This window comes from Cervus canadensis, chromosome 1, assembly GCF_019320065.1.
Source record: "Cervus canadensis isolate Bull #8, Minnesota chromosome 1, ASM1932006v1, whole genome shotgun sequence".
NCBI classification, from domain to species: Eukaryota; Metazoa; Chordata; class Mammalia; order Artiodactyla; family Cervidae; genus Cervus; species Cervus canadensis.
In genome coordinates, this window is record NC_057386.1 from 16,350,423 (window position 1) to 16,370,406 (window position 19,984).

Below are 19,984 nucleotides of genomic sequence, written 5' to 3' on the forward strand. Positions count from 1 at the left end.
CACCATTTTAACTGTCCCCCTGGTTTTGGCACCTTATAGTTATTTTAAAATTTAAGCCACGTAATTAAAAAAAAAAAAGGAAAAAATGGAAATCTTTAAAATCAAAAGATACAAAAGGATATATATAGTGAAATGTAAGTCTTCCTCGCACCTGATCCCCTCAGCTCCCCTCCCAGAAGGAAACCAGGTTACCAGCTCTTAGAGTGATTTTTGATTCTTTATTTTGGCTATATCTCAAGTCCTTCCTTGTCTGTGAGATGTGTGTCCTTTCCTCTCCAGGCCCTTGTGACCTTATATCTGGTTGACTTTCTATGTAAGTATTTGTATGTGTGTATTTTATATACAAATATAAAATCTCCCTCTGTGGCCTTCCGGCCTCGAGTTTTCTTCACATCGCTTCCTGGATGAAGAACCTACAAGGGTGAGGGGCCGGGGTTGGGGGTGATGGGGAAGAGGATCTAAAGGGGATTTAGGTAGGGGGTTCGGAGTGACAGACTTGCGGGAAGCTCTGCCAGGATTCCTATTTCTCTTCCTGCCACCTGAGGCCCATTTCCAGTCCTCTCATCCAAATGTCTCTCATTTCCAAGCTCCGAGACAGAGACAGCGAGATACACAGAGACAGAGACGCCAAGGCACCAGCATCCCTCTCCCCTTCTGTCCCGCCCCACCGCTCTGACGGACATTCGCCGCCAGCCAATAGAGATCCCTATGTCCCCCGGAAGGGCCAATGAGAGATAGAGGAGGGCGGAAGATTCCCCGCCCCCACTTCTAGGCTTGGTTGAGCTGTGCAGGTAGGTTCGGGGGCCGGGGGAGCCGCCGTTGGCACTGGTGCCCCGGGGGGTGGGGGCACGAGTCGGTAGGGGTGATGGTGGGGAAGGGGAGGCGGCCCCAACGGCGGGAGCCCGAGGGGGCGGCCCGGCCGGGAGGCGGGGGGCCGACGGGCCCGGGGAGCGGGCGCCGCCGAGGGCCCTGGAAGCGACTGGGCTGGGGGAGCGGGGACGCGTGTGTGGGGCATAGGGACCCCCGCCCCGCGCCCACCCGCAGGCCTGGGCGTCGGGCTGCGGGCTGAGGGGTCGGGGGCCTGGTACTCGGGGGGCGGGCTGGGCCGGGCCCGGGGCCGGGGGCGCCGAGCACAGCCCGGGGCGCCAGGCCGAGCCGAGGTGGGACGGACCGACGCGGAGAGGAAGGGAAGCTGCATCCCGCGGGCCGCCCCCTTCCAGAAGCGAGCGGAGCAACGGCCGCCGGCGCCCTGCCCTGAGCCCCCTCTCCCTTTCGCCCCCTCCCTAACAATGGGTTTGGGGCAGAAGGAGTCGCCTCACAGCGGGGAGGGGGGTCGGTTTGGGACTGGGGTCCAGGGTGGGGGGAGGGGTGGGAACTCGGGCGCTCCCCTTTCTCTTCGCCCCTTCGCTCTTGCGTTGGGGATTATAGAGGGGCTCTTAAACCGTCCCCGGACTTGGGTCAGAAGTCAAACTCCCCCCAACCCTCCCCCCACCAAAAAAAAAAAAAAAAAAAAATCCGACGAGCGTAAGGAAAGTGATGCCAAGTCTTCGACGCCAAAGTGACACACGCATAGCAAGAACAAATCCACTCCAGAGGTTTTTATTTTTAATTTTTCTTAAAAATGAGGGTACTGTAGGCTTTGAATTTTTTTTAATTTATTTTACAGAGGTGGGTGCTGTTATTTTTGTCCCTAATCGGGCAAGCCTCCATTTTAAGCGAAGCAGTAACTGGTTAAGCTGGAATTTTCATTCAGGCCTAGGAGGAGAGCACGAATCCTACAAGAGGTCATTTAATCCATCCTCCTACCTCCACACAAACTTGGCTCAAAATTAAGTTGTTTGGCCTGTTATTAAAGATTTCTAGGAAAGAAGGGTCTTTTATTTGTAGCACTTCAGTCAAGAATGGCTATTATTTTTCCACATAGAATGGGCTCTGCAACTTAAACTCAAGAAAATTTAGGACAGTCAAAATGATCAGAGGGATTAATTTATTAAAACTAAATGTGGCAAGGGCATTTTTTAGTGATCAGATAAAAAAAATCACTTTTTAATAGTGTTTATGAAGTAACCCTGGACAATCATTTTTCTATCTGGGAAATAATTCTGATAAGCAATTTTATATTATCTAAAATACGTGTTACACATTTAATCCAATTTTATGGAAAAATGTATTTCTTCCTACCTGTGGAGAAACATACACCACACACATTTGTCCTTTTCCAAAGGGGACAGTTATTTTCTACATCTTTTTAAGATGGTGAGGCGAATAGTACTTTGAATCTCTGTCCAGATAGTTTAAACTATATGCTTATTTTTGGATTATTTTTAGTCTAAATGAAAGTCCTCTCTTTTTCAGATACCTTCTTGAAACAAAAAATTTTCCTACCTGCTTATACTTGGTAGCTGGGGAATTACTAAGACTCCATTCTTGCTCCTTTCTGAGTATTACTGCCTGAACTACTCCTGACACTATGAATGCTACTTGGATGCCTCTTAAGGTAAGATGTGTGGGTTTTTTTTTTTTTTTTTTTTTAATTATAAACGTCTTGTTTTTTATATTTTTTTAAGAATTAAGGTTTTTTTTTTTTTAAAGTTTTTGAATTTGCAGTTCTTCAACCGTCTTACCTGACATTCCTTTCCCTTGTGTTTGCCTCCTAGAACTTGTTGGTTACTCCTTTGTATTGCTCCTGTCCTTAATTATTGGTGTTAAAATACTAATGAAGTTCTCAAATTAACTTCCATGATAATGATGTGTTTATTTTTTAGCTTTAAATTGTGACAACCCCATACAGTTGTAAAATTCTGTTCCAGTCTCAGTAGGATGGACTGGCAATTCAGACAGCCGGGTCCACTTTCAAACAGGTCCTTTAGTATTATCGTAGGTGCTAGGGTGTGTCCCACTCTTGCAAATCTGTAGCTGATTCATGTGTTACAGAAGATGTGTCACTTGCCACTTATTTACTCTGAAACTTGATTTAGTATGTTTAGAACATTCTAAGACCTGTTTGTTTATATGTATAGCTTTGTGGGAGAGTTTTCCTGCTATTTCCTAGTCCTTTGTATGCGAGTTTGTACTATTTTTCTCAACAGGTAGCACTTTGTGCCATGTTTCATCTCACAAGATAAACCTCTTTGGGGGCAGTGTGAGAACATGATCTTTACATGAAAAAACTCTCAGTGATGTGGTAGTTCTCCTTTCTCTTGACTACTTCCAGTTTCTTGTACATAAATGGCCAGAAAACTCTCTCCATTAAGAAAGACTAAACAGAGGATAAAGCTTAAGATACATGGAGGGAGGAAAAAGGAAGGATGGGGAAAGATAAGGAGTAACAGAAACCCCCCACTAGCTTTACTGGATGGTACAGGTTGTTTTCTTCAGAGCTAAATACTAATGTAGTTAGATTATTGTCTGTTACCCTGCCCTGTAGAATTCCAAATTAATGCAGTGAATGAATACGTCAGATATTAATGCAGTCTGTGTAAACTAAATACTTGGATTGCGGGAAATCTTTAGGTAAATGTAGACTGAGTTCTCATCTTCATTTATGTTCCAGCTGCTACTGTTGGCTGAAGAGTGCTTATATTAGTGTAAAGGAAGTCAGAGGGACTCAGTTTTTCCAGCCATTCTCCCTGTAGAGTTGGTGGTGTTGCATGGGGAACCCAGCCGGAAGTCCTGAACCGTAGGAACTGGAGGGCCTTGTACAAGAATATTTCTCTTTGGTATTGAATGTTTAGTGCCGGGACCCGGTGGCCTCTGTTCTCTTTAGGAAGCAGACAAGGGGATATCAACAGGTACTAGTTCCCTGGGCTTCACTAGTAGCTCAATGGTAAAGAATCTGCCTGCCAATGCAGGAGACTCCGGTTCCATCTCTGGGTAAAGAAGATCCCCTGGAGAAGGAAATGGCAACCCACTCCAATATAAGAATATTGGGAAATTCCATGAACAGAGGAGCCTGGCGGACTACATATAGTCCCTGAAGTCGCAAAGAGTTGGACAGAACTTAGCGACTCAAGAACAACTAGAAACCCGAGGAACTGGGGATCAATATATTAGATTTTTATTTCATAGTCATTTTGGTTCTAAAAATGGATTAGATATACAGAGGCCTGCTTTTTTACATATGACATTTTACCTGTAAGTCTTGGAACCTGGGTAAGTTCTACAGTAATCCTTGAAGTTGTACCAAAGGTCTCTGGCATGATAGGAATAGAGAGTGAAGTCAGTACTCCAGACTGTTACCACCTGTTAACTACTTAAGAATGTGACTGCCTTAATTTAATCCTTTGATCAGTTGAAGACCGTTTCTGAGTCTGAACAAATTTTTTTTTTGTTAACATTTTCCTTCTCCTTTTATGACTTAAAAAAAAACCTTAAAAACTGTGGTGTTTGAGCGGGGCAGGGGGGAAAAGGCACTTTCTTGGAGGGGGGAGAACAGGATATCATTGAATTTGCAGGACGGAAAATAAAAATGGGATAGAGAACTTTATTCTTTTTTTCAGTTGTGAATAGCTTTAAAATGTTTCTGAGATGTGTTTTCAGATTGCAGTTACTTATTTTTAAGTAAAAAGTGGGTTAATTAAAATGTATATATACTTTGGAGCCAAAATATTAATTTTCTGTAGTTCTTACACTTTGATTATTTTATTTCAAAATAAACTCTAGTTCTGTAGGTATTACTCAAACGTTAGACCCCAGTGTGTATTTATTTATGTTCCCAGGCTGGTAGAAAATAGTGCTAATGTCTACCCTTTTTAAGAACCAAAGCATCAAAGGAAACATAAATAACATAAAGGAAATATAACTCCCCAAAAAACTCAATTGAAGGCACTCTTGTTAATTAGTTCCCATGGAAATTATTTATCCCGTTCTCTTTCTATCAGGGGTCTGCAGCTGTTTCAGTGCTAGCCATGACTAAGCAGTAGCAGTGATATTTGATGTTTTCAGGTCCAGTTGTCAGGGTTAGGGCATGGGTGAAATGGAAGAGCAGGGAGGAGGAGGATTGGGCAAGTTGGAGAAAAGTGAAGATGAGATGGAGCGAAGAGACACAAGGCCTTTGGTGTGTCGTGGGTCCACCATCCGTCATTTCATGTACCTCTCAGGGACTGCTGGTAGCTTTGCGTGCTGGTGCTTTGTGTACTAGACCGAACTGTAATGAACGCAAGTAAAAATATTCTTGACAGACAAAAGGATGCAATTAAAATGATTCAAAAGGCTATGTAAAGATCTACAAGATGCAGAGCAGTGTGTATGATGTGTTTTGTCTGTTTTTTTTTTTTTTGAAAAAAAAGGGAGAAAAACAATTTTTATTGGCTTGTTGTGTATGCATAAAAAATCACTTTAGAAGAGTAAACAAAAAAAAAGAGTAAACAAGAAAATGGTGATGTTGGTTACCTGTTATGTCTAGGAACTGGGCAGGCAGAGGACAGAGTGGGAAGGAGACTTCTCACTATTATATTTTTTCACACTTTCTGATGTTTGTATCAAAATTTAAAAATTAAATACAAATTAAAAAAAAAAACAATTTAAAAAGCAGTATCTCAGTCCTTACATCTTCTCTTCTCCTGTGTCTGGAAGTTAGAGAAAAGTCAAGGGATCACAGATGAGAGAGCAGACAGCCCTTGAACAGTTGAAGGGATGTGTAGACAAGGGATACTGTAATCTAGGGCCCATTTTTTCCTGGGATCTTGAAGGATTTTGAATTTATAGATTTAGATTTCTGGTATTGATTTGCAAGGTCAGACATTAAAAATTTTCACTTGCACTTAAAATGTTAGTAAAAAAGGATTTTTTGTTTATTTCCTCAAGTTGGCAGTTAGATTCACTGTCATATTCTTAGTTGTGAGATGTGGGGCAATTTTAAGAAAATCTCTTGAAGATTCAGGGTTCTCCTTTGTATTGGAAACAAAAATGAACATGTACTTTAGACTATTGTTGTGTATATTAGATCTGTAAAGTACATAGTGTTTGGCTTAGTGACTACCACTGTTATTAAAATAATTACTATAAATCATAGTTCCTTATAGCTAGTGGTCATACTGGGGGCTCTGTCTGCTGTCAGGCAAGTTTTTTATCCTCTTAGAGACCTGGTGTCTTCATCTGTGAAAAGGGTATAATTATAGTATCTAGATCCTGGGGTGGATTTTGTAACGACTAAATGAGTTTGTTGATGCGAAGTGCTTAGAATAATACTTGGTATGTGCTCAATAAACATGAGCTACTAATTTTCTTCATGACATCTGTTTGCTAGGGCTGCCATAACAAAGTGGCACGAAGTAAGTAGCTTAAACAGCAGACATGTATTGTCTCTCAGTTCTGCAGGCTAGAAGTCTGAGGGCAGGGGCATTCTCCACCTGAGGGCCCTTGGGCAGGATGTCTTCCAGGCCTCTCCTCTAGCATCTGGTAGATCTTTGGCTTTTAGCCACATAACTCCAGTCTTAGCACAAAGTTCTCTCTGTGTATGTATCTCTTTTGTTCAAAAATTCTCCTTTTTTAAAAGGACAGCAGTCATGTTGGATTAGGGCACATTCTAATCTCCTCATTTTAACTTGGTTATCTCTGTAAAGACTCTTTCTCCAACTGTGGTCACATTCTGAGGTACACAGGGTTAGGAGTCCAAAATATTTTCTTGAGGGTTTGGGAACACCGTTCAACTCATAATAGCATCTTTTAGCCTTGACAGCCCCATAGACTAATGTTACTCATCAAGGGTAGCAGACCGCCAACACTTATACATAGGAAATGAAAATTTGGGTGCAAATTGGTCACATGATTTAAAGAAGTGGATTATTTCTGTAGGTGTCTCATATATTTGTCCTTTTATTTTTATTGAAGTATAGTTGATTTACAAGGTTGTGTTAGTTTCTGCTGTACAGCAAAGTGGTACATAACTGAATCAGTTTCACATTTGTTTCCATTAATATTCATTGCAAGGTATTGGATATATGGTTCCCTGTGCTATAGAGTAGGACCTTGTTTATCTTATTTGTCTTTAATGTCTAGATTTTTGTTGTTGAGACTTTAGATTTATATAAAATTGACACTTTAGAAGGTGGTAATATTCTTTTTGTTTAGCTATTGGTAAAATTCTGATTTGAAAGTTTAAGGTCAAGATTATAGTCTGCTCTCCATGTCTCCTCCTTTGTGGAAATTGATGAAACCTTGAGATTTCCTTACTACCTAAAAATTAGGCCCAGATACCTGTCTCAAATTAACACCTCCTTGTCTGTGTGAATAGAGAGATGTTTTATCTTCACTCAGATGCCATATTTGAAGAAACAGGCATGGTTATCCTCCAACATTTGACTTCTTCTGGGGGTGGACAGTATGGGTCATTCCAGAGAGAGCAAGACCTTGAGGAAGTTCCTCTTGTGAACCAGCTGATACGTCCCGCCCTCTGCTTCCATTCCCCTCCTGTTTGTCTTGAGGGTAAAGTTCAAGCTTTCTGACACAGCGTATAGACACATGACGGTCTGGCTACTGTTTTGTTTCAAAATCTTTCTCTGCAGGCCAGTTATACCCTTTTGTTTGATGGTTTCCTCTCATGAAACTCATGTGAATACTGTGAAAGTTTTGAAAAATTTTCTAATAGATATTATATACTTTTCTGCCTCCTTAAAAAAGTACCCTGTACAAAATTTTATCTTAAATAATATTTCAGAATTATAGAAGAGTCTCCCTATGTACATCCTAACTCTACTGTGCTGAGATGTAATGTGTCTTTGCAGGTCGTAAGGTAAACTGTATTCATGGAGTAGTGTGTGCATATATTTCATACTCTTGGGCCAGTCTTCATACTCTTTTGTCTGTGAGTAACCTACTTTCTTGATCTCCTACCTTAATATCTGGCCATTACTGGCCTTGCTCCAGCCTCCAGCAGCTCTCCCCTCTATTTTAATGCCTTCTTTCTCTGGGAGGTTAGGATATCAGCAAACTAAACTTGTATAAATTATTTGCCAGGGAAGGTGAGTAGACCTTTGATGATGGCTAGAGTGAGCCGTCTTGTTCCAGTACTTATCCAGCCAAGTATTCTATGGATAAAATACGTGAAAAATGACAGCTTTTTGACCATCTAATGCAAATTGTGTGGTTTTGCTTGTGTGCATTTTATGGAGAGGAAGAGTCCATTACTTTGCTCAGCTTTTTACAGTGATCTGGGACTGCTTTTGATAAATCCGTGCTATGAAATTGCTCTGTTAATTGTCATCGGAGGCTAGTTCCCAAATTCCTTCTCCTGTCTACCTGTCCTGGAAGGAAGTGTTGGGTAATTGTTTGGACTGGGGGAGGAAGGGCCGCTTGACTAGGCCAGAGAGAGGGCTGACCATGCTGAGGCAGAGCTGGGGGAAAGAAGTCAAGTCGTGAGCAGGAGAGCAGCTCTGGGCATTGAGGACAAAGGGGGTAGCCATAGTAAGTTCTGGAAGCTCAGAGAATATACTTAGATACTTAACTTGAAGAAATAGAAAAATGCTATCTTTTTAAAGAATTTTATATTTGTTCTGAACAGTCTAGTGATTTTAGTTTTCGCTAGATTTTTTTCTTGCTTAGAAATCATCTTGTGACCTGTTTGCCACCTAGATCATAGTTTAATGAGACAGCTGGATAAGAGTGAAAACAGGAGTAAAAGAATAAAAGAATATAATGCTACAATTCTAAAAGCATCTTACTGTGGAGGGTTCTTCAGAAGTTAAGCAGCTCCCTTGCTTACAGAGAAAACCCCTTTCCACAGAGCCTGTGGGGAAGAGACCCTTCTTGGGCCCACCCTATCCCTGTCTTTGTTTCTTCTCATACTAGGCCACCTCTCTGGTCTCTTGCGCTGTTTTCTTCCTCATCATAGATACCTCTGTCTGTCATTTGTCCCTTTTCCCATCCTGTTTTTACCCTCTCATTCCCTGTTGGCTCTTGTCCATCAGCTTCTAAACACACTCCAAGTCTCTCACTTTTTATAAACACAGAACTCCTAAACTGCAACGGCTGGTCCCTTTGCCAGAGAAGTATTTGTCTCGCTTCTCCCTGTGTGTTCCACTGTACCTGCCCTTATGGAGGCATCCCTTTCCTTATTTTCTGAGGCCTCCTTGTGGTTTTTGATGCCATGGACCATTGTTGTCCTTGGCTGTGGTGGTGGTGGTCCCTCCTGCTTCCTGTCATTTCTGAAAGGCATTGTAGAGCCGGGATACAGAACATGGTCTCTGGGGGACTTCCCTGGTGGTCCAGTGGCTAAGGCTCCATGCTTCCAATGCAGGGGGCCCGGGGTTCGATTCCTGGTCAGGGAAGTAGATCCCACATGCTGCGACTCAGACCCAACACAGTCAAATAAATAAATAAAAACAAATACTATTTCAAAAAAAAAAAAAGAACATGGTCTCTGGAGTGAGTCCTTTAGATTCAGATTTCAGCTCTGCCATACTTTGTGCCTCTCTCTGCGCCTCAGTTACCTCATCTGAAAAATGGGAAAATAATAAAAGTGATGGCACTTAGCCTTCCAGGACTGTCATGAAGAGGAAATGAATTAATGCGTGAAAAGCATGTAGGTGAGTGCCTGACGCACAGTGAAGTACGAATGGTCTGAGTGCTGGCTTTTTCTGTCATCGCTGTTGCCTCTGGCTGTTCGTTCTCAGTTTTCTGTGCAGACATCTGTCTCTTTCAGTCAGGGTTTGCCTTGTCTTGGCCTTCTCTCCTCATAGCCTATGTAGTTCCTGAGGGAAACTTAGGTAAGTTTATGTCTCACCACTGTATGAGTCTCACATCCATATACCTATGATTTGCAAGCGGTTTTTCCCCAGAGCTAAATGGTCTCCTTATAGGACCGTATGTCTCCTCCCCTTCACTTACTTGGCTTTCGAGGTGGAGTTCAAACCAAGCACCCAGGCCCTTGGCCCAGGTCGTCTCTTTTTCTCCTTCCTGAGCTCTTCACTCAATAGCACTGAACTGCTTGCAATTCCTTCTGTACACTTTGTTGTTCTTTTGCCTCTAAATCTTCACACAAACAGCTGCCACTGTTTAAAATGACCATCCTTTACTAAAGTGCTACCCTGTTCTAGAAACATACTCTTCCTAATTCTTTAATAGCAGGGAGGTGTAGTAACAGCAGTAACTGACATAGACGGTACCCAGGCTTTGCCTTCTCCAGACAGCTAGTTTCCCAGTTCTCTGAGAGTAGGGGCTTTGTCCTGTCTGTCATCATCACTGCTGGCAAAGTGATGGCACTTAGTAAATGTGCGTTGAATGAATGAATCGTCTGAGCACTGCACTGCCCAACCTGTGAATTGCATCTTGGAGGTTATCAGTAGAGAAGTTGAGTTAGCTACATCCATTTGCGAATCCTGGCCTTACCCTTTGGAACTGTAGGACCCAGTCTGTTTAGTGTGAGCAGCGTTGTAGCTTTGGACTAAGGATTACAAAGAGGGTTTTTTGTTTTTTTTTTTAAATCCTTCATTAAATGATGAAGGGCACGTAGATTTTTTTTTCTTATTTTTGCCTTTAAAAAAGAGAAGATAACCAGTGTGCTGACAGCCCAGTGTCATCTGACAACTAGAATGTTTTACATTATTAGAATAAAGTTATGGGGACTTCTTTGGCAGTCCAGGGCTTAGGACTTGATGCTTTCACTGCTATGGCCCCAGGTTCAATCCCTGGTCAGGGAATGAAGATCCCTTAAGTGCCCACGCAGTGCGGCCATTAAAAAGAAAATAAAGTATACAGAAATGAGTTTTAGGCTTGTAATGTTCCATCCAGTAAGTAACTTGGCAGTGACCTGATTATAATTTAAACATTTTTGGTGACATTAATTATTAAATATAAGTGATCAGGTGTTCCCTTTCTCCTTTTCCATCACATCTCTGTTAAGTATGGGTTTAGACACATAATGTTTTATCTTTTATTACCATGTATAAATTGTGTTTATAGCAACAACTTAGGAAATGGCAAGCTTTTAATGGACAGAGGAACCTGATGGGCTACAGTCCATGCGGTCGAAGAAGAGTTGGACATGACTTAGCAACTGAGCACATACACACAGGTATTTAAATCTAGGTCCGGATCATGGTATGCTGCAATCCATGGGGTCGCAGAGTTGAACATGACTGGGCGACTGAATAACAATAACCGGATCATGGTAATAATTTTTTGGCCAGGAGAGGGAGCTGAAGTCACTGATATGTGACTCCATCTAAGCTGGTTTTCAGGTTCATCAAGGCCCAAAGAAAGTAAAAAAGCCTTTCTGACAGAGATCATGATTAGAGTTCACAAAGAAGAAATACAAATGACCAAGAAGCATATAAGAAGCATTTTTATTCTGATGCATAATCAAGGGAATTCAGATTAAAGTGATATACTACTTTTTTTTAACCTATCAAATAGGAAGGTGGTGGTCTCTAAAACTGCTGATGGAAGTGCATTGGGCCCAAGTTTTCTGGGAGGTATTTTGCCACTACATATCAAAAAACCTTAAACTGTCCTTTCATTCAGTAATTCTAGGAATTTATCTTAAGAGGGGAAAAATAGAGATAGAAAAATTTGTGAACAAAGATATTCATTGTAGCATTATTTATACAAGTAAGAATTGGGAATAAACTTGAATGAGCAGTGAGATTAATGGGTAAATTATGGCATATTTAAGGGTGAGTTGTTATTACAGCCATTAAACAATATTTTAAAAGAACTTTTAGTATCTTAGAATGTTGTATGTGTTGTGTATGTGCTCGGTTGCTCGGTTGTGTCCGACTCTTTTGCAACCCCCATGGGCTGTAGCCTGCCAAACGCCTCTGTCCATGGGGTTTTCCAGGCGAGAATGTTGAGTATATGATAAATGAAAAATTCAGGATATAGAGATATATAAGGTGGATTCTAAATATATAAAAGATAAAGAATGTATATGTATATTTTACACACATGGAACCATGCAGAGTTAGGGGTGCTGACGTCCATGCAATAGAAAATACACATATAATTTTAGAGTAGATCCTCTGTATCTGCAGCTCTACATCCAGGGATTCAGTTGAGTGTAGTAAGTATTGATTGGGGGAAATCCGAGTGTAAGTAGACCAGTTCAAACCTGTATTATTCAAGGGTCAGCTGTACACACATAGGTAAAAGAATAAAAGAACTGTACCAGCAAGCCTTACTGAGTCTCTTAGGGACTGTCAGCCAACTGTCATGTCTTAGTTGGCACCAGGGGATGTTTTGAGGTGAGGCAGTTATCTTAGAAGATGTTAACCTCATTGGGTGATGGTTGTATGGAGTTTGTTAAACTCTATTTTTGTGTACATTTGGAACATCATAATGAAATGTGTAAAATAAAATGAAAATGTTAACCTCAGAAATTTAAGGCCTCAGATGTCATTTCTATCTGGTAGGACCTCAGAAGGGACTTAATATACATGAACTTAAATACTTCTTGAGTATTCTTATCCCTAAATACCACTTGGTGATAAAGCATTCCATAACTTTCTATTCATCTTTTGTGGAAAAAAAAAGATCCACCTTTTCAAGTTTAAAAGCCTAATATATGGTACCAAGATTTGGTGAATAGATTAGTATTTAATATTGGTACACTTTCTGATTTTGATCATAGTGCCCCTTGGCTTTCATTTCATGTTTTTCAGCTGAAGATGATTGATTTTAAAATGTAATCTGCAGTGAAATCTCCTTCAGTCTCTTAGTCATTCCATTTACGTACACTTCTCTGGATCTTTGTCAGCATTGCTTTGTTTTTCTAGATTTATGGTAACCAATCAGAATTGCATTTCAGATATAGCTTAATTATGATTTATTAGGCGAATAGGAAAATATGTTCTATTCACAGTCTTTTCCTTGTTGCCAGTAGAATGTGCAGTCCCACCCCTCTGCGTGCAAAAATCCCATTGTCTTTAGGCAACATTCTGTAATTATCCAAAGATTTCTTTTTTGACTGGAAGCCATGCATCCTTTAGGTACAACTTAGATTTTTTTTCCTGTAAATGCTTTACTTTTCACTTTTTCATGCTGCACTGTTAATACCTGCCATTTTCCTGCCTGTAGTATTTTAGCCGCCTATATCTCAGAGGGCTCTTAGAGGTAATTCAGAGTAAGAATCACCCCCTTCAGTTAGTTCTGGTCTGGAGCTTAGAAAGCTTGTCATTATGTTAGCTGAAATGTGTCCCTCTGCAGTTTCCACTCTGGGCCTAATTTTGTCTACACAGGAACTGCCTGGAGCACCTCTAGTTTCTCTTCTGCTAGAAAGCCTTGCAGATAGATATTTAGACAGCTTTCATGCTTGCAGAGTATTCTCTCAACTAAAAATAAATCTTTGTTTTTGCAAATGTTTCTCATTTGATAACACAAATCCTTTCCACCTCTCGGTTTCCTTATTTTTTCCAGTTCATTGTAGTATTTCACTATCAGGAAGCTCATCACTCCATCTGCAAAATGGGAAATTCTCTGTGTATCTTTCATATAATTTATGAAAATGTTAAATATAGCCTTTTGAAAACATTACCTAAGATCAGTGCTTGTACTTCATATGGGGAAGTACCTCAGCATCGATCCACCCATAATTTCTGTCTCACCCAATCTAGACGTGCCTCCTTAGTGCAGTAGGTGGTGTGCAGTCTCATAAATCACGCCCTTTCCATGGTAAATACTCTCAACTGTGCGGTCACTCAGGCTTTTTAAAAACAGCTTTTTATTTAGAATCTTACCAAGACTTGTAAAAGCCTACATAAATTATATTCAATACTTTCTCCTCAGAGAGTTTGGATTGACTGGTGTGTGATTTCATCTTTCAGAAGCCATGTTTGTCTTTTCCTCAGAAGGTTATTTATGCTGATACGTCTTCTGATCCCATCCTCTAGTAGAGATTTGCCAGTTTGACCGAATTGAAGCTTACAGCAAGAGCCCTTCTCTTGAGTAGATGGGAGTTATATCTATCTATATCTGTGTATCTATACATACCTTATTTATTTGGCTTTTCTAACTGTGGAACTCGGGCCCAATTGTCGTGGCGTGCAGGCTTAGTTGCTCCATAGCGTGTGGGATCTTAGTTCTCCAACCAGGGATTGAACCCACATCCCCTGCATTGCAAGGTGGATTCTTTTCTTTTTTTTTTTTAATGTTTTTATTTTTGGTTGTCCTGGTTTTTTGTTGTGCATGTGGGCTTTCTCTAGTTGTGGCAGGTAGGGGCTACTCTTTGTTGCAGCTTCTCCTTGCGGTGGCTTCTCTTGCAGAACACAGACTCTAGAGTACTTGGGCTTCAGTAGTTGCAGTACTCAGGCTCCATAGTCATGGTATATGGGCTTAGTTGCTCCTAGGCATGTGGAATCTTCCTGGATCAGGGATCAGATCCATGTCCCCTGCATTGGCAAGCAGATTCTAATTTACTGTACCATTAGGGAAGTCCTGCAAGGCAGATTCTTATTAGACCTCCAGGGAAGTCCCCAGAGATTACTTCTAAAATGCAGAGAATACTTTGGGGTTCCATGACTACCTAACATCTGATATATTAGTTTGGAAGCATCTTGTTTGTTTAATGATGAATTTGATTCATTCTCAGTGATTTTTAGACTTTAAAGAGTAATTTAGAAATAGATTTCTTCCTCATATCTTCTTTAGTAGGTATTGAAACTAATTACAGTTAGGTCTGTCAGCTGTCTTGCTGTTGTCACTGTTTAGACCCTGTTTATCAAGTGCTCCATCAGTCTTTATTCAGCATCTGGCTTTTTCTATGTTTAAACCACCTCTCTGTGGCTTTGCATTTTCTTGCAAGATTTTTAATTGTTTTGCCTACATAGGCCTTAGTGCTCTTGATCAGCTATAGTTTATGATATTTTGTTGCTTTTTCTCATTTTTTGTTGTTTATTTTGAGCAAAGTTATTCTTCTCTCTCCGCACCTCCCTTCCTTCTCCCTGCCATGCTACTTAAGGATTTAAACATTTTGGTTGAGCATCTGACTTCTTTGCTTTCTTACAGTCAAGTATTTTTACAGTCCATCTCTATGCTGTGTGTTAAACATTTGCTTTATGCATTTATTTATTTTTGGCTGCACTTGGTCTTTGTTGCTGTGCATGGGTTTTCTCTAGTTGCGGAGAGCACAGGCTACTCCGGTCGCGGCGCTTAGCCTTCTCACTGCTGTGGCTTCTTTTGTTGGGGAGGACAGGCTCCAGCGTGCACAGGCTTCAGTAGTCGTGGCACGTGGCCTCGGTGGTCATGCTCCGGGCTCTAGAGCACAGGCTCAGTAGTTGTGGCACACAGGCTTAGTTGCTCCACAGCATGTGGGATCTTCCCGGATCAGGGATCACAGCCGCGTCTCCTGCATTGGCAGGCGGATTCTTAACCCCTGAGCCACCAGAGAAGCCCCTCTCTTGTTTTCTGTATGAGGCAACTGAGAGCAGTGAAGTCACTTGTCCAAAGTTACATAGCTACGTGGTGTTAGAACTAGAAGTTGAATCCCAATCTAGGATTAATTATACAAGTCTGTTGATTGCGAGGGGATAGACTCCTCTAATCACATCTGTAATATATTGGACCATATACAAACAAAAAAATTGATTTATAGGGGCAAAAATAAAATGATCGATCTGGCTGGGAATGCGTAGCCTGATCAGCATCTTTTTTCCTGTTCAGCACGTACTTGTCCTCTCAGATCTTGTATTTGTGGACCAGGGTGTTTTACTTTGTGCTCTGGGTAGAACTGGGGATGACAATGCCAAGATTTTTCTCTTTGAACTACCCTTTTACAGAAGCCTTGCCAACCATCTGTTATAATATTCTTTGAGCAGAGTATAATGCTGCTACTTTTGTTTAAGCTTTTGAAATAATAGTACATTCCAATTCTATCTCACTGAAGATAACCCTTCCAGGAATAGGATTTTGTATTCTTTAAACTCTTCATTGACGTACTGATGTCCTAGTTTGTATCATTCCTATAGATGACTGATTTTTATCTATGACCTGTTGTATCTTCCTCATTTCATTCTTACATAGAATATTTTAGAATAACTTGAATTTGATGAGAACCTAACTTTTGCGTATATATACTGTTGGCAATAAGGTTGCAGATCTAACATGAAGGCATATTAGTCCTCTGAGGTAGTCTCTCAAGGGGAAATAAATGACAAAATTATGGCTTGTCGTCTTCTGATGTTTTTATAAGTAGTTTAACACACACACAAACATATATATATATATATATATATTTTTTGCACATCATAATTGTTTAGAAATTGTTATTTTGGCTTCATCCTTTTTTTTTTAAACAGCTTTACTGATTATTCATTTCACATATCATAAAATGTACCTGTTTAAAACTACATAATTTTTTTTAGTGTGTTCACAGAGTTGTGCATCCATCACCACAAACTAATTTTAGAACACCCCTAAAAGAAACCCTGTATCTTTTAGTAGTTGGTCTCTGTTTCCTTTTGTCCCTTAGCCCGTGGAAGCCACTAATCTGCTTTCTGTCTCTATGATTTGCCTATGCTGGACATATCATACAAATGGAATCAAACAGTATGGTCTCTTTTGTGACTAGCTTCTTTCACTTAGCAGGTTTTCAAGGTTCATATTATATGGATATATATTCCATTATATGGATATACCCCATTTTGCTTATCCAATGATTAGGTGATAGATGTTTCAACTGTTTACATCTTAATAATAGGCTATTATTAATAATGCTGCTGTAGCCATTTTTGTGCAAGTTTAAACATTTTTATTTATTTATTTTTGGCTGTGATGGGTCTTTGTTGCTGTGTGTGCTCTGTTGCTTTGTTGCTGTCTTTGTTGCTGCTCTCTAGTTGCAGTGAGCAGGGGCTATTCTCCAGTGGTAGTCCGTGGGCTTCTCATTGTGGTGGCTTCTCTTTTTGCGGAGCACTGGCCCTAGGGCTTGAGGGCTTCAGTAGTTTCGGCTTGTGGGCTCTAGAGTGTGCAGGCTTCAGTAGTTGTGGCGAGCGGGCTCAAGAGTTGTAGCACACAGATCCTGATTGCCCTGTGGCATGTGGAGCAACCAGCTTTTAGTTGCTCCACAGCATGTGGGATCTTCCTAGACCAGGGATTGAAACCACATCTCCTGCACTGGCAAGTGGATTCTTAACCACTGGACCACCAGGGAGGTCCTCTTGTACAAGTTTTTGTTTAGACACTTTTCAGTTATCTTGGAAATATACCTAGGAGTTGAATTGCTAGGTTATATGGTAACTTTAACTTTTTGAGGAGCCAAACTATTTTCCAAAGCAGCTATACCGTTTCCAGCAGTGTGTGACGGTTCTAGTTTCTCCAGATTTTTCTCAATACTTGTAATTGTCTGTCATTTTGATTATAGTCATGCTAGTGGGTGTGAAGTGGTATCTCATCGTGGTTTTGATAGCAAATGATGATAAGGTCTTCTCATCTGCTTATTAGCCCTTTGTGTATCTTTGGAGAAATGTCTGTTTCTGTTACAGTCTTTGCCATTTTTAAACTGGATTGTCTTTTATTGTTAAATTCTAGGAGTTCTTTATGTATTCTGGATATAAGTTCCTTGTCACATATGAATTTCAAATATTTTCTTTCATTTCATGGGTTGTTTTCACTTTGTTGATGGGATCCTTTAATGCACAGAATTTTACAATTTTGAGGAAATTCAATCCATCTATTTTTTCTTGTCATTTGTGGTTTTGGTGCCATGTCTAAAAATCATTGTGTAACTCAAGATAATGAAAATTCACTCTTTTTTTTTTCCCCTAGAAATTTTATGGTTTTAACTCTTACATTTAGGTCTGTGATTCATTTTGAGTTAATTCTTGTATATTGTGTGAAATAAGGATCCAACTTCTGCATGTGAATATCCAGTTGCCGCAGGACCTTTTGTTAAGAAGACTGTCCAACCTCAACTTCTACCTCCCCTGCCTCTCACTGAATGTTTTGTCACCCATGTCAAAAATCAGTTGACTATAAGTATGAGGGTTTATTTCTGGTTTATATTCCATTATATATATATATATATATATATATATATATATATATATGTTCTTACACCAGTACCACACTGTTTTGATTTTTATAGCTTTGAATTAGGTTTTGAAATCAGGAAGTGTGAGTCCTTCAACTTTATTCTTCCTTTTCAAGATTGTTTTAGATATTCTGTAATTGAATTGAATTTATAGATCAATTTAGGGAGTATTGCCATCTTAACAAGGGCACATCTTCTGGTCCCTGAACATGGGATGTCTTTCCACTTAATTAGTACTTCCTTAACTTCTTGAGACAATTTTTATAGTTTTCAGATGTTAAGTTTTATACTTTTTCTGTTGAATTTATTTATAAATATTTTTCAATGCTGTTGTACATGGAATTTTCTTAATTTCATTTCAGATTGTTGCTATTGTATCAAAATAGAAGTGATATTTATTTGTATAGTGATCTTGAATTCTGTAACATTGATGGATATGTTTATTCGCTCTAATAGTTTATTTGTGGGTTTTTTTTTTTTACAAAATTTTACACGATTATATCACATACACATAGAAGTATTTTACTTCTCTCTTTGAAACCTGAAAGTTTCTAATTTCTTTTTCTGGCCTAATTGCCCTGCCTAGAATTTCTAGTACAATATTGTATAGAAGTGGTGAGAACAGACATTCCTTGTTTTGTTCCTGACTTTAGGGAGAAAGTATTCAGCCTTTCTCTATTAAATATGATGTTGGCTGTGGGTTTTTCATAGATAACTTTTTCAGGTTAAGAAAGTTTCCTCAATTCCTGTGTGTTTTTATTGTGAAAGAGTGTTGGATTTTGTAGTATGTTAATTGACTTTCAGATAGTAAACCAATCTTGAATTCCTGGAATTAATCACATTTAGCAAAGGTGTACAGTACTTTTTATATGTTGCTGGATTCTTTGTTAGTGTTTTGTTGAGGAGTTTTACATCTATATCCATAAATGATACTGGTCTGTTTTTTTTTTTTTTATGATATCTTTGTCTGGTTTTGGTATCAGGGTAATAACTGCCATATTAAATGAGTTGAGATGTGTTTTGACTTTATCTTGAAATAATTTTGCCTTAAAAACAAAATTATTTATTTTTAAAATTTTGACTGTGCTGGGTGTTTGTTGGGGCTTCCCTGGTAGCTCAATTGGTAAAGAATCCGCCTGCCTTGCAGGAGACCTTGGTTCGATTCCTGGGTCGGGAAGGTCCCCTGGGGAAGGGTTAGGTTACCCATTCCAGTATTCTTGGGCTTCCCTTGTGGCTCAGCTGGTAAAGAATCCATCTACAGTGCGGGAGACCTGGGTTTGATCCCTGGGTTGGGACGATCCCCTGGAGAAGGGAAAGGCTACCCACTCCAGTATTCTGGCCTGGAGAATTCCATGGAAATACATAGTCCATGGGGTCGCCAAGAGTTGAACACGGCTGAGCAACGTTCACTTTCACTTGGGTCTTTGTTGCTGTGGGAGGACTTTCTAGAGAAAAATCCTTAACAACTCTCTAGGTGCTATGCTCTGACTTCTCAATGTGAGTGGCTTCTCTTGTGGAACATGAGCGCTGGGAAGCAAGGGCTTCAGTATTGGGGCTCATGGGCTTAGTTGCTTCACAGCATGTGGAATCTTCCAGGACCAGGGATCAAACCTGTGTCTTCTGCTTTGGCAGGTGAATTTTTAACCACTGGACCACCAGACAAGTCCAGTTTTGGCTTAATTTTGCACATTCATTTAGCAACAGTAAATTCTAATTCCCTTATTACTAAATGAAGATAATAGTTAATACCAACTAATGTTTTAGAAATGATGAGTTATTGAATTCATGGCAATTACAAGAAATGTAGAAGCCTTCCCATAGGCAGTACCAAATATTTGAGAATGAAAGGGAGATGTACAATTAACTATAATTGGACTAGATCACAAATTTTCATTTTTCTTGACCTTTTTTCCCTGTCTTGAGACATTTAGGGTAGAGATTTCAAGTCTGGCACTTTAAGTCTTTGTCTCCTACTTGGTTCCCTTACCTCTTCTGTTAGTTTTGTTTTGGAGTACTTGTTTTGTTACC

General features: G+C 40.1%; 1 protein-coding gene across 2 annotated transcripts in view; it reads left to right on the forward strand.

The window, feature by feature from the left end:
- The first annotated feature begins 681 nt into the window (after window positions 1-681).
- The window catches only part of KANSL1 (KAT8 regulatory NSL complex subunit 1), a 173,093-nt gene continuing 153,790 nt past the window's right edge, over window positions 682-19,984 (forward strand). Inside the window, exons 1-2 of one of the 2 annotated variants that reach the window (XM_043465761.1) lie at window positions 682-791; window positions 2,356-2,497. The gene's annotated coding sequence lies outside the window, so the exon portion shown is untranslated. Of the gene's footprint in view, window positions 792-1,369; window positions 1,596-2,355; window positions 2,498-19,984 lie in introns of those variants that run through there. The other variant, XM_043465750.1, reaches the window with a different exon arrangement.